This window comes from Choloepus didactylus, chromosome 6 (assembly GCF_015220235.1).
Source record: "Choloepus didactylus isolate mChoDid1 chromosome 6, mChoDid1.pri, whole genome shotgun sequence".
NCBI classification, from domain to species: domain Eukaryota; kingdom Metazoa; phylum Chordata; class Mammalia; order Pilosa; family Megalonychidae; genus Choloepus; species Choloepus didactylus.
The window spans coordinates 153047843-153061593 of NC_051312.1; the positions used below are offsets into that span (position 1 = coordinate 153047843).

The 13751-nt window shown below is 40.6% G+C and overlaps 1 protein-coding gene across 4 annotated transcripts in view; it reads right to left on the reverse strand.

The window, feature by feature from the left end:
* Positions 1 to 13751, reverse strand: part of OPCML (opioid binding protein/cell adhesion molecule like) — a 1144289-nt gene that overhangs the window by 423940 nt on the left and 706598 nt on the right. The gene's annotated exons all lie outside the window — the stretch shown is intronic.

Below are 13751 nucleotides of genomic sequence, written 5' to 3' on the forward strand. Positions count from 1 at the left end.
AGTAGATAAATGCCGCACTCACAGTATAGATTTGTCTCTCTTCTCTGGAATGAAGTGTGGCATGTGGAGTTGCCATCTATCAACCCCGACCCAAGCAGTTTTCAGCCACCCCAGGAGCCTGGCCACGATGGAAGGTCTTCCCCTGCTCTTTTGGACTCCTTGTGCTGTGCAAGTAACAAAGAGGTTGTAAACTCTTCTAAAGTCTTCATGCTGTGCAAGTAACAAAGAGATCACTTGCTAAAAGATTATGTTGCATCTTGAATCTCTGTTTCCATCACACACCAATGTAGCAACTCCCTCCACACCTGTCTCAGCATTATTTTTTCTCCTAGGTTGCTCAAACCATCACACCTCCACATGACCTACTGCCTCACCCTTTACAGTAGGTCCTTGCTTCACAAATTATCAAGAAAATAGAAGCACTCACAAGGGGACCAACCTCTTCTTCCCACCAGCATATTTACAAAAGTAGGAGTACCCGTCCCCATACCCTCCACCTTCCTCTTGTTCAAAGAGATTCTCTCCGATCCTATCAGAGGCCAGCATCCCCTGTGCCTGAAGTCCCAACACTTTTGCTTTCTACCCAAGAACTTCAAAACTGCAGTCATTGCCTCTTTCCTGCATCATCCATTTCTGCTTCTCTGCTTGATCATTCCTGTCAGCATCCAGACATAATCTAGGATAGCCTGCCTTTTAATGAAAACACGCCAAGTCAAGTCCTCCCTTTATCTCTCAGGTCTTTCAATTACAACTTCCTTTCTTTATTCTTTATCACAGCATAACACCATAAAAGGCTTTCCTAGACTCATACACTCATTGCCTCCCCTTACTGTCAACCGTTTTCTCTTGAACACATCCCATCAGACTTCCATCAGTAACACTCCACTGAAACTGCTCCTCAAGGTCACCAACTACCTCCATGGCCTGGAATCCATTTGTTCCATGACTTGACAGCAGCCGTCCTTTGCTGACCCCTCCCCTTCTGTTGCATATCTAATTGTTGGAGTGCCTTGGGAATAAATCCTGACACTCTTCTGCTCTTTATCTAGGTTCTTTGCTTATTGATCTAATTTCAATACTATTACTATAAACTCTCTATACTGAAGACTCCTGATTTTAAACCTCAGTCCTAAATGCTGACTGCTTATTCTACAACTCCATTTTGATATTTAATTAGAGTGGCCAACTTTATATGAAATCCTGCTTTCTGCATCACGGTCCACCCCCTCCCAAAATAACTAGTCCTCCTTCTCTGGCATTCACCGTCACACTCAATGGGCTACCATTCATGTAGCTGGTCAAGACAAAAACCTAACTATCAGCATTCACTTATTATTTATTTATTTTTTTACATTTTTCTCTCCTCCAATCCATCTGTGGGCTCTTTCAATTCCAGCTCCCACCTGTGTCTAGAATCTTCCCACTGATCTCCATCTCCTTTGCTACCCGTCCTAGGCAAAGTCAACTTCAGGTCTCGCTTGGATGTTGTAGTGGTGTCTTTGGCCACACTGTTTTCATCTTAACCCATTCACACATTCCCCTTAAGGCAGTGACCTTTCTTGTCTGAGAAAAAGTCTTCCAATGGCTTTAAACTTCAATTAGGAAAAAAAAAAAAAATCAAACACTCTTCCATGACTGCCCCATCTCCCTCCCTGCCCCCACCGTGTCCCATGTCCCCTTGGACTCACACTGTGCTCCTCAAGCTGACCTTCAGTTCATTGGCAGCCTGAGGGCCTCTGTGTATCCTCTTCCCAGTGTCTGGTAGGTCCTTCCTGTCCGTCTTTGCATAGGAAAATACTGGTTGTATGTGAGGTCTCTGACAAGAGAGGGCTTCACTGATTATATAGCCTAAAGCTGCCCTTCACCCCACCTCCATCAGTCTACCACATTGCCAGTTTTTTACATTCTTCGTGGTCTTTATCATTTGAGATCGCCTCAAATTATTTCTGTCATTGGTTAGCTTCTCTGTCCTCTCGTTAGACCATGAACCCCATGGCAGCAGTCGCCTTGCCTCTTCTGTTTATCTCCATGTTCCCATCAATTTGGAAAGTACTTGGCATGCAGTCTCATTTAATCAATATTTACTTACTAAGTGAATAAATAAATTACTTACAGGCTAACTTCCTGACTACATCTGGGCCTCCAGTTACTGAGCAAGCTCAGGATAGCTGAAGCCCACATTTAAAAATCTCGACTATGCTTGCCCTGAGTATTTCAAAACCACCTACTCCATCCCTCTGTCCAGCAAAATTCCCATTCCTGAGCAATTCAGGTCTGGAGCTAAACCCTTCCTCCTCCATTTGACAAGGAGACCTTGGACAAGTTTTTAAATCTCTTTTGCCTCTATCTTCTCAACAGTAAAATGAGGTAATAATATCTACTCTGGAAAACTGTTGTGACTGTTGAGATCAAGTTTATAAAGAGCTGAGGCTTGGCACATATGAAGCACCCACAAATGGCAGCTCTTTTCTTCTCTCAGTGTAGGCAATCTCAGCTGGCCTTTGGGAATGGGGAGGAAACAAGTCCAATTAAACAAATTTACACCAATGTGTGAGTAACTCTTGGCCTTTAGCCATCCCAGAGGATGCTTGTTAACCTAAATGCATTACTAATTGGTAGAATTTCAGTTAGTTTAGCAAAGTGAAGGGAAAAGTTCAAGAGAAGGGAACATATCCTTGAGCTAGGAGAGGGGGTGGGCTGGCAAAGCTAAGGGACATGTCTATGGGATCACTCCCCGTAAGCTGCTCTTGCTTTTTTTCTTTGTTTTTCCTCTTTGTCCATATCTGACCGCTTTAGCACCCTAAGCACTCTAGTTTTCTTTCAGACCCTCCCAGAAGGGGAGTTTCCACAAATGTCTAGGGCAGGAGGATATGACTGCTGTTTGTATGTAGCAGTCCCACGTGCATCCCACCCGCCTTTCTGAGCATGTGTGCAGAAAAAGAACGATGCAGATAATGACATGCATAAAATCACATGCATAAATGTGGTGGCTCAACTGTCACACAGTGAGATTCCAGTACAAAGAAAACTCCTTTTGGCATGGGAACTGGAAAATGTATTGGAAGAAGCAAGGTTTTTGTTTGTTTGTTTGTTTGTTTTATGACAATTGTCATTCACAATATTCAAACACATTTCATGGTGCATTTCATGCCGAAAAGGGTTTCTTATCTTCAGAACTTGCAGACTGCCAGGCTGAGCAGGGGGATGGTGACAGTTTCCCTTGAACTACAGGTAGTGAAAGAATCATCAGTGAATGGAAACAGCAAAGAGAAAATGCAAAGGGAGGGGGAGGCGGGAAGAATGTAAAAGGCAGCCTTTGCCTTTGCAGGCTAAGGTGTGCCAAGAAATCTTGGAAGCCTTGTGTTCAGCAGTCATGTGGTGTCACACTCTTGGTTCTCTTTGCCCCGAGATTATTCCACAGAGAAGAAAGGTCTAGTTATTCACCCTGGTTTGTGCTCTCCTCCAAAATGGCTTTTGAGTTGTTTTAGTTATCAATTGTCCACTTGTCTGATTAGAAGATAATTCTCTTAGTTGACCTCTTACTGCATTATTCCCATAGAATTTCTTATTCTGTCTTAATTTTTTGAATCTTAGTGATAGATAAGCAGGTATGTAGCCACAGAGAAGATGGTATTGCTTATTACTCTTTTTTTAATAAGAGGTAGAGCAGGAAAAGACTTGCTTGTCTGAGCACACACAAAGAGGACTCATCTGAATTCTTCTAGTCTACATACATAGCCTTTACCAGGAACCTCCACGCATGGAGCTAGAACTCCTAAGGAAGAGATGCAGGCAAAAAGAAGGATTAAAGAAAAAAAGAATACATTAACTATCCAAATAACTTTCCTTTCAGAATCTGTTCCTTCTTAAAACTTGCAACTTAACTTGGGGTATAAAGTTTTGTTGTTCCATTTGGTTTATTTTTTGAGGACAGGACATTACCATTTTAAAGTTTTAGGAACCAGAGGTGGGAAACAATAAAAACCAAAATTCTATTGTTTATAGATACAAAAAAAAAAAAAAAAGAAAGAAATTTTCTATTGTCTACCAATCCCTCTCCATGTTATGTGCAAATGGTAAGCTTCTGGATGTACATGTCTCGGCTGGAAAAATTCTGTCCTCCCCCAAAGAAAGCCAGTGCTCACTTTGAAGTCATCTGGAATATCTGGCTATTTATTATTTAGAAATGATAGGGTGTGCTCAATGGATTTCTCCACAAATGACTGACTAAAGAAGTAGGGCAGGCGGTGCTGGGCAGGGGGCTAGATTTCATTGGCTGGCCAAATACTGAACACTGAGCAAGGTGTTGGACATGGTGGGTGGGCCCATTTTCTCCACACAGCAATCATTTTTTCCATATGGCAACCTTGTGGAAAGGGTATTCCCCTTGGATACCTAAGATAGGGAATCTGAGGCACAGGGAATTTAAATAACTTGCCCAAAAGCAGAGCAAGTCAATTGGAAAAATTGATATTCAAAATCCAGATTACTTCAATTTCAAAGTCACCTGCTTTCATCAGAAGAATCTGAGTAAGAATATTATTTGTTCTAGTATTAGACAAATCAGAGCAAGTTATAGTTGTTCCTGCTGGCCTGACAAAGTATAATTTTGCATTTCTGGAAGGGTCAAATTAGTCCAAAATGGGGATTATATTGAGCTAATGCCAATGAAAATTGGATTTAAAAATCACAGCAGTTAAGATAAACTTGATCCTTATCATGTGCTAAATATTTCATATGGTTTAATTCATCACATCCTCATGAAAACCCTCTGAGATAATACTATTATTATTTCCATTCAAGAGTAACTTAACAAAGATTGTTTAGCAAGTAAGGGTTAGAAATAATGATACATGGTGGAGGCATAGTCAATGGTGACTGGTATCATGAACAAATGCAAACGAATGAATATTACTGAATGAGTCAGTAAATGGGAGATGGGAAAGCAGGGTAGGCCCAGTGAAAAGCACAAGACAGGTAGCTTACTAGAAAATACCAAAATTGCAGAGCATGTGGTATCTGATAAAGGCCTCTGGCCTCCCTTATTGACTCACCTCCTAAGAGAAAGCAACAAGATCAGAGCTTTAAGGGCACTGGACCATTTCTTCTAGCCAAACTAATGCCCGATGTTGGTCCACATGAGCAGGCTCACAAGTCAACTCTGCTAAGACACCGAATCTCTGCCCTGCCTTTGAGGGCAGCATTTAATGGAATGTTTTCTTGCCTTCTCCTAGCCAACCAAAACCAGCCAGGTGAACAAAACCTCTCTGTTCTAGGATTAGAGTTCACAAACTGTACATTCTGATGCTTTTCTCATCAATGCTCTAAATCATTGCATTTGGAACCCTGTCTCTCTATACCTGTGCTACCTGCCTGCCTCTCCTACCCCACCTTGATTGAGTTCCTAACCTTTGTCCTTACTTTGTCTTGTCTTGACTTCTCAGTACTTCTGGTCCAGGCTACCCTTGTCCATCTGTCTCACATCATAAGGCACAAAATTAACTCTGTATTTATTAATCCAGATTTCATCCCAGAAAATTCAGGTAGAGAAAGAAAATATTCTCCTCCATTAACACTCACAAGAGCACAGTGAATCTGGAGATGTCAGGGTGTGCTAACTGCTATTTTCCAATTGTACAATAGAATCTGTATTGAATTGCTTTTTCCCCCAACCTGTGTCATTTCCATATGCTTTTGCTGCATTTTTACAGATTCTTGCACTGTTCCTTCTCTCTGTTCATCAATTTAGTGTGTGTCATCTCTCTTAACCACTCATCCACTTTTGATGTTCCTTCCAATTACTATGGGGATCAACTCAAACTTCTCTGAGTTTTTAGATTTTGCCAAATGGTAGGCATTTGATTTATAATTTCGCCTCAACATGCATGTAAACCTGTGTTGGACAATTTTCTCTAGTTATGTGGAATCACTCCTGCCTTGACATATAAGTTTGGGACTGACAGAGTATGAGAGACAACAAGTAGGGGCTTTGATTTGCTTAATCAGATCACAGCTTGAGGCTTTCCCTGCACTTTCACATTCTATCTCAAGTGCTGGTTTACCAGGATCCTTCTGCAGTTCTCCTTTTATCATCAAACCCTTTATTTTTGCTCTTTTTCCTGAGAATATCAAAATCCAAAATCATAATTCCCAACTACAGACAGCTCTGGGAGGTGCTGGCTGATGTATGGGATACAGAGAGATTTCCAAGGAGATTTATTTGTAGAACATAATCTACAAGAAGCGGAAGGTAGAAGCCTTACCTTTCTTTAACAAATTCTGCTTCTCTACTTTTTTCCTTAAACTGTACATGCATCTTACTTTTCTGAGGACAAGAAGCATACATGGGTGTTATAAGTGAAAACTAAAAATATGTTTTAATTTAAAACTACAAGTGAATGTATCTTTTAACACTCAGCAATCTTGGTATTCAGCAATATTGGTGAAAGAAAGTGCAGAAGAAGCATAACTAAATTCAATAGGCGTTTGGCTGCAATAGGATATATTTAGAATAAGTCTGTGTGAGGCAAGGTCTCTTTAAGTTCAGAATCAAATTTCTCCCACCTGCATTTTTTCTTATAACTGAACTACAGTCACAGACTCAGATAATGAAGGCTTAATTTTTGCTCACTGTCTCATATATATCCCTGTATCATAAACCTGTCTCACTACATGTACATGAAAGCAATTGGGCAAATCACAGCAATTACACTTGGCATTAAAAAAAAAAGCTTCACACAAAACACAAGAGGAAATTTGAAAGCATAAGGTTAATATACCTCACTATCACCCAATGAACAGAGGTCCAAACTCCAAACAACAAATTGATGTTTAAATGCTCATTCAGAAGACAATGGAAGGCAGTGATTCAACACCCTTGGAAGAAACCAGGTAAAATGATTTCCAGTCAAAGGGGAATAATCAACATTTATAAGCCTACAGGTGATGAGGCACTCTCCACCACTGCTCCATCACTGGCAGACGAGAACTGCTATTTTCAGCCACATTAATGCAGCTGTGTCAGTTTGTAGGTGAATCAGTCCTGCTTCATCAGACACATCAACAGCCAGAATCCGCACTGCCATTTTCTCTCTCCTTAGACATATTTTCTTAATTGCCACCTTTAAATAGACACTCTTCCTTCTCCCTCTCCAAAACCCATCCATCATAACTGGTAATAGGGCTAGAAATGGCCACTTCAGTCATCTTCTCTTGACCCTCCCTCCCGAAACTCTCCCCCATTCAACACCTCCCACACAACTACTCCCTCTCCTTTCCTCCCTTCAAGTTTTAAACACTTGGAAGTTATGCTTTCAAATCTGTATATGCAACAATTGCCCTAGACAAACCTTGTGGCAATGGAGACCTTTAATGTCATTTGGGGAGATTACTTTTTGTACTGTCTCGCAAAATATGCTCATTAAATAGCAATTGCTTTGTCTTTCCAAGAATGCTTCCCAACTGCCCTCTTCATCTTCCTCTCACTTCTGCCACTGTTCTGTCTCCAGCAACCTCTTACCCTCCAGTCAAAGAGAAACAAGCACATCTCAAGTCCTTCCCATGGTGCTCTCCTCTCCTGTGGGCTCTCCACAGCATGACAATGCTGGCTCAAAGACTGCCCATGGCTCTGATGCTCCTGTTGAACCACAGCCTTCTACTGCAAGGCTTTAAGCAGCTAAGGAATCCCCAGTCACATGCCCTAACTCTTGTAACAACCCTCAGCCTCATCAAAAGGCAATTAAGCATCTAATTGCATGTTCATTCCCAGCCTCCTTTTTGATTGTGATGAAAAAAAAAAAAAAAAATCATGCTACTTAAAGCTCTTGAATGAACAGTTCAAAATAAAGGAAAAGAAGATCAAACCAACATTCTTTAAAACTGGAAGCCCACATTTCAAAACATAATTGGGAGAGACAGTTTATGTTACAGTTTAATTGATGTGTGATTTCTTGCTGGCTTCTTTATCCCAATCAAAGGATGTGATACCTTCTATTCATTGACAATAATTCAGCTCATATGGACCCTGGACAGGTGTCAGCCAGTATCTGTTAGCCTTCTGAGATGGTGTGCAAATTACTCACAAACACACACCTGCATTTATGTGTGTGTATGTATGTATATGTACGTATCCAAAGCATTTATCAGATTTTCAAAGGAGTCAAGGTTTTTATAAAAAAGCTAAGACAAACAAAAAATCTCAGAAACAGTGATTCAGATGACTCATCCTATATGTTTTTAACAATCTGCAGTGAGGAGGACTATACTTTGGGAAAGAAGGGTCTCATCAGAAAAAGAAATGAAATATGTAAAAGGAAAAGTTCCTATTCATCCTGGCACAATAAACAATTTAGAAAAAAGAGATGCTAGCTCATCTCTGATAGGTTCCTTGCTTCCAGACAATTTTGGGGGGTAGAGGGCAGTTTATGAGACTTAATGGGTTATTTTATATATCTAGGTCTTTAATTTCTGGCTCATAGCTTCTTTTTCTGAGAAATTGCCTGACATCGATTGAATTCTTCTCAATAAGGAATAGGCCTTCTCCTATTGGGCAAAGACAAAGAAGATACACTGGAAGTCAGAAGAGATAGTTCCAACATGCCTTCAGGGACTTTTGGATTCAGCTTCTATCTTTTACTTCCTGAGGAGAAACACCTGGGAGAAAAATACACATGAATTCCAAGACCAGTGTGAAAGCCAACCATAACCTTGTTGGCTTGAAATTTTGCCAGTGCAATGACATTAAAATTAAAAAGACTTAATTCAGAGTTTGAAATTTGCAATTACGAGAATAAGACCATAAGCCATTTCGGACAGAGTCCCCAGGGATGGCAGCATTTTGGAAGTACAGAGCAGGGCATCACCACCTTTCCAGAGCCAGGACCTCCACCCTGAGGATCGTATCATCAGTTTCATCTGCTTTTTCCAACCCTGTGAAGGACTGGTCCATATCCACCTATCGGACTGAAGACTGACGTAAACCAGCACAATGGTTTATTAATTTACAGGGAGAAATATCCCTGGCCTGATGGGGGAGATGGGTTACATGTTAACAGATCCCTTCGGGGCAAATCCACCTGGAAGAACAAACTGCAGATCAGAAGATGCCTTGTTAAGTGTGGAATTAGTACAAAAAGACCTAGCAAAATCCTTAAAGAACACAACTGAGTTACGAAGTATCATGTATTGTAATTCTCCATTTCAGGAATGTTATAACTAAATAAGTAAGGAATCAGGTTTTGTGTACACAGTAAGTACTTAATAACACCAATTGAATAAATTGAATGGATTTGGACCAGAGACCTAAAACCAGGGTCTGTTTCTCCCTAGGTAGTGCCAGGGACTTGCTGACTGGTTTTTATTATGATTTTTTCTAGATTCTGAGCAGAATATTCTATTTGCCTTTGTTTGTATGACAGCAGAATGTTTATGTATCTCTGTCCATGTCAGATTCTAAACCCCTTGAGAGATACATTGTGTTTTATACATTCCTCAATCCCCAGGACCTAGACATACAGAAAATATTTTTTTCCTGTCTCATCTTTGAAGACAATACACAATTCAGAAAAATATGTCAAAATTCAAGTGAATCATTTTCCCTCTTCAACCTCTTCCTTTCTGTGCTCACTTTTGTTTTTGGTAATGACACCACTATAGACTAAAATACCTAAACTAAATTAAAATACAAAGCATTAGTCCTTTGTCTCTTTTGCTCCTTTTTTGATCAAAAATCAGTCGCACTATCTACATACAAATACCCATCCTTTTGGTCCATATTCTCCACCCACTTTGACTGGGAGGTGGAAAGTTGAAGGAATTCATTCTCTAAAGTATATGGCCATATATATGTTTGTATGCTCACTCCTGAGCCAGGCTGAGTGCAAAATGCAAAATTAAGCAGAGAGAACACTAACCACCCATGTGTTTTAATAGGGAACTTAGGCAGGCAAATCTAAGAGGCTTAATGTCTGTATTCACGGTGTCTAATTCTCAGATAAATATTATGTTGGTCTTTCCCAAATAATGAAAAATACACAAAGGAAAACACTGTATAAAATCTCATCTGTGTTAACAGAACTAATACATTGCCTGCTTGGCATTATCTGTTAGGTTAGATTAAGTGTTCTACACAGAATTGTTTGTATGCTAGGAAGCCAGCTGTCTTAGCACTGTGTGACTATGTACCCTTAGAATTCTCTCAGAAATGGCTTGTCTGTTTCAAGACTCTGAAGTTCAAGATGTATATTATGTGTGTATAAGAATTTAATGGCAGTTATTAAAATATTATAATTTTAGGAGATCCTCTGATGTTATTTCATCTGTTTGAGGATAAATTTAACTTCATTGGATAATGATAGTTGAAATCAAATTTTCTTTAATATACACTAGCACAAGTTCTCGTTTCATCTTTTGACCACTGCTCTGGTTTGCCACTGCTGCTGTTATGCACAATACCAGAAATGGATTGGCTTTTATAAAGGGGGTTTATTTGGTTACAGATTTTCAGTCCTAAGGCCATAAAAGTGTTCAAATAAGCCTTCAACAATAGGGTACCTTCACTGAAGAAAGGCCAATGGCATCTGGAACACTACTGTCATCTGGGAAGGCACATGACTGGTGTCTGCTGGTCCTTTGCTTCCAGGTTCTGGTTTCAAGATGGCTTTCTCCAAAATGTCTCTGGACTTGTCTCTCTTAGCTTCTTCAGCTCCTGTGCATCTAAGCATCCGGGGTCCCCTCTTAGCTTCTCTGGAGCAAACTCTGGGCTAGCATCTCCAAAGGTCTCCAAGTATCTCTAAGCATCAGCTCCCAAGCATCTCTCCAGAAGTCTCTCTCAGCTGCTCTCAGCTGCTTCTGTCTGTGAGCTCTCTTATAGGACTCCAGTGATTCAATTAAGACACACCCTGAAGGGGTGGGGTCCACATCTCCATGGAAATAATTTAATCAAACACTTCCACCCTAATCAACAGACTGATCAGACTGCCCCCACAAGATTGCATTAAAGAATATGGCTTTTGGGGGGACATAATATATCCAAACCAGCACAACCACCAATATATCATCTGCTAATATGTGTCCTATATTATAGACATCAAAGAACAGATAGATTCAACTACTGAGTTCTGGAAGCAGGAATGTGTGTGACTGAATAAGACCTAAAATTTATTTAATCCTTAGCAGGAAAACCAATGAGTATGGAAAATCTACACAACAGGAAAGACTGAGGTGGTGTGGGTTGGCAGAAGTGATAGGGAATCATAGATGACAGAAGTAGATTTGAGGTAACTTTAGAATTCATTTGATGACAGCTGTAGACAGGTGACCATACATAAAAATCAGGACCCATAAGAAAAATAAAGTCAAGAGTTATGGAGGGAGAGTTGGTTAGTTGGAGAAAGGAGAAAGTAGAAAATGTTAAAGATGAATCATGAAGTCCTCGCAATGGAAGAGACTTTTGGTGGCCTTCTACTTCTTTTGTTTATATAGGTTACTGATTATTGCATGTACTGTGCTGGTTTGGATATATTATGTCCCCCAGAAAAGCCATATTCTTTAATGCAACCTTGTGGCAGAAGACTGATTAGTCTGTTGATTAGGGTGGAACTTCTGACTAAATTATTTTCATAGAGGTGTGGACCCCGCCTGTTCAGGGTAAGTCGTGATTAGTTCACTGGAGTATATAAAAGAGAAGCTAAGAGCCAACACAGACCCAGATGCTTGCTGACACTTGGAGATACTTGGAGATGAAGACAGAAGGACATTTGGAGATGCTAAGCTAAGCGATGAAGCCCAGAGTGCCCTGAAGAAGCTAAGAGAGAACTCCCAGATGCTTAGAGAGAAACACCCTAGGAGAACCAAGCAGAGAGCTGAGAAAAGCTAAGAGAGACAGAAGGACAGAGGCATTTGGAGAAAGCCATTTTGAAACACAGCTTGTAAGCAAAGGACCAGCAGATGCCAGCCATGTGCCTTCCCAGCAGACAGAGGTGTTCCGGACACCACTGGCCTTCTTTCAGTTTAGGTATACTATTGTTAATGTCTTAGTTTGCACACTTTCATGGCCTCAGAACTTTAAATTTGTACTTAATAAATCCCCTTTATTAAAGCCAATCCATTTCTGGTATTTTGCGTAACAGCAGCATTAGCAAACCAGAACAATGTACTGACTAGCCATTAATACAGCAAATAATTATCCAGAGGCTTGGGTATAAGGGGGAAAATCATAGTACTCCTCCTCAAAGCACTTGATCTTTAGCATGAGATTCACAAAAATATGTGAGCAAATGAGTGAAATGAAAATGTTACAAATACTAATACAAGTGCATGTATAGGAGAATGGGGACTTCACAAAGGGACAGTGGTAAGTTCTTCCTGGGGAGAGGAGATAGGAGAGACCTCACAGAAGAGATGAACGCTGAGCTAAGATTTGATGACAAGTCAGTGTCCACCAGGCAGACTGGACAGAAAGTGCATTCCAAGGAGGGAGGTAGTAGGAATGAAGGACCAAGCTGTGAAGCAGCAGAGGATATTAGTGAATTCCTGCCAAGATGTGCCATCTTCTGTTTTTATGGCCAAGACATGCTGTCTTCTGTTTCCATCTGACCACTCGGACCATTGCTTCTCAATATTCCATGAAGGCTTTCCCTCTTCTAACCAGTTTTCAAGACTGGAGTGACTCAAGTTCAGTGGCTGGTTGCTGTCACATTACCCTATTTTATTTCTCTACCTAAGATTTATACGTGTTCTATGATACAGTTCTGGATTATTTTGTGATTGCATAATGTCTATCTTCCCTTACTAAATTGTACGTTTGATGAGAGAAGGAACCTTGTCTATCACATTCATTCCTGAAACTTCATGCTAGAATGTTTCTGGCTAAATAGGAGGAATCTAGCAAATATTTACTGAATGACTAAATACATATTCATTAAAACCCTACTATGATCCAGGCACTGCTGGAGGCGCTAGGAACACTGTCTCTGGCCTCAAAGTATTTACATTCTAGAGGAACAAGGCCAATAAAATCCATGATTATTGTAAATAGTAATACCTTATATGCAGAAAAGTAAAACTAATGGGATAGAATCAAGGAGGCAGGGGTTGGTAGGAACTGCTAAGTTCATAGGGTAGTTAAGGAAAGGAAAGAAGCTCTGAAAGCACTTACAGCATGCTATCATTTGGCTTGGATAAATAACGCAGGGTGGTAGATTGAATCATGTCCCCCACAAAGACATGTCCAAGTCCAAACCCCTGGCCCTGTAGGTGTGAACTCTTTTGTAAATAGGATCTTTGAAGATGCTATCAATAAGAGGCCAAACTGAATACTTATGATTGGAGTCCATATAAGCAGAGGAAATTCCGATGAAGTCAGGAGAACCCAGAGAAGAAGAGGGAGAAGGTCAAGTGACAGAGGCAGAGATGCATCTAGAAGCCCAGGAACCCCAGGAATTGCCAGCAAGCCAGGACCAGAGCACTACAAACTCCAGGAGAAAGCATGGTCTGGAGAGGCCTGGATGCTGGACTTCAAGCATGCAAACTGGGAGCCAAGAAGTTCCTGTTGTTTTAGCCAACCAGAGTGTGTCATTTGTCATAGCAGACCTGGCAAATCAAGACACACAGATACTGCTTACAGATAATATGTGGTATCATAGGAGAACCACCTGTCTCATGGCGATGCAGAAGAGCCATCAACAGTAGAGATAATGAACAAATAGCTGTATTATATAAAACTGCAAGTATTGTCAGCATAATTTTACTTC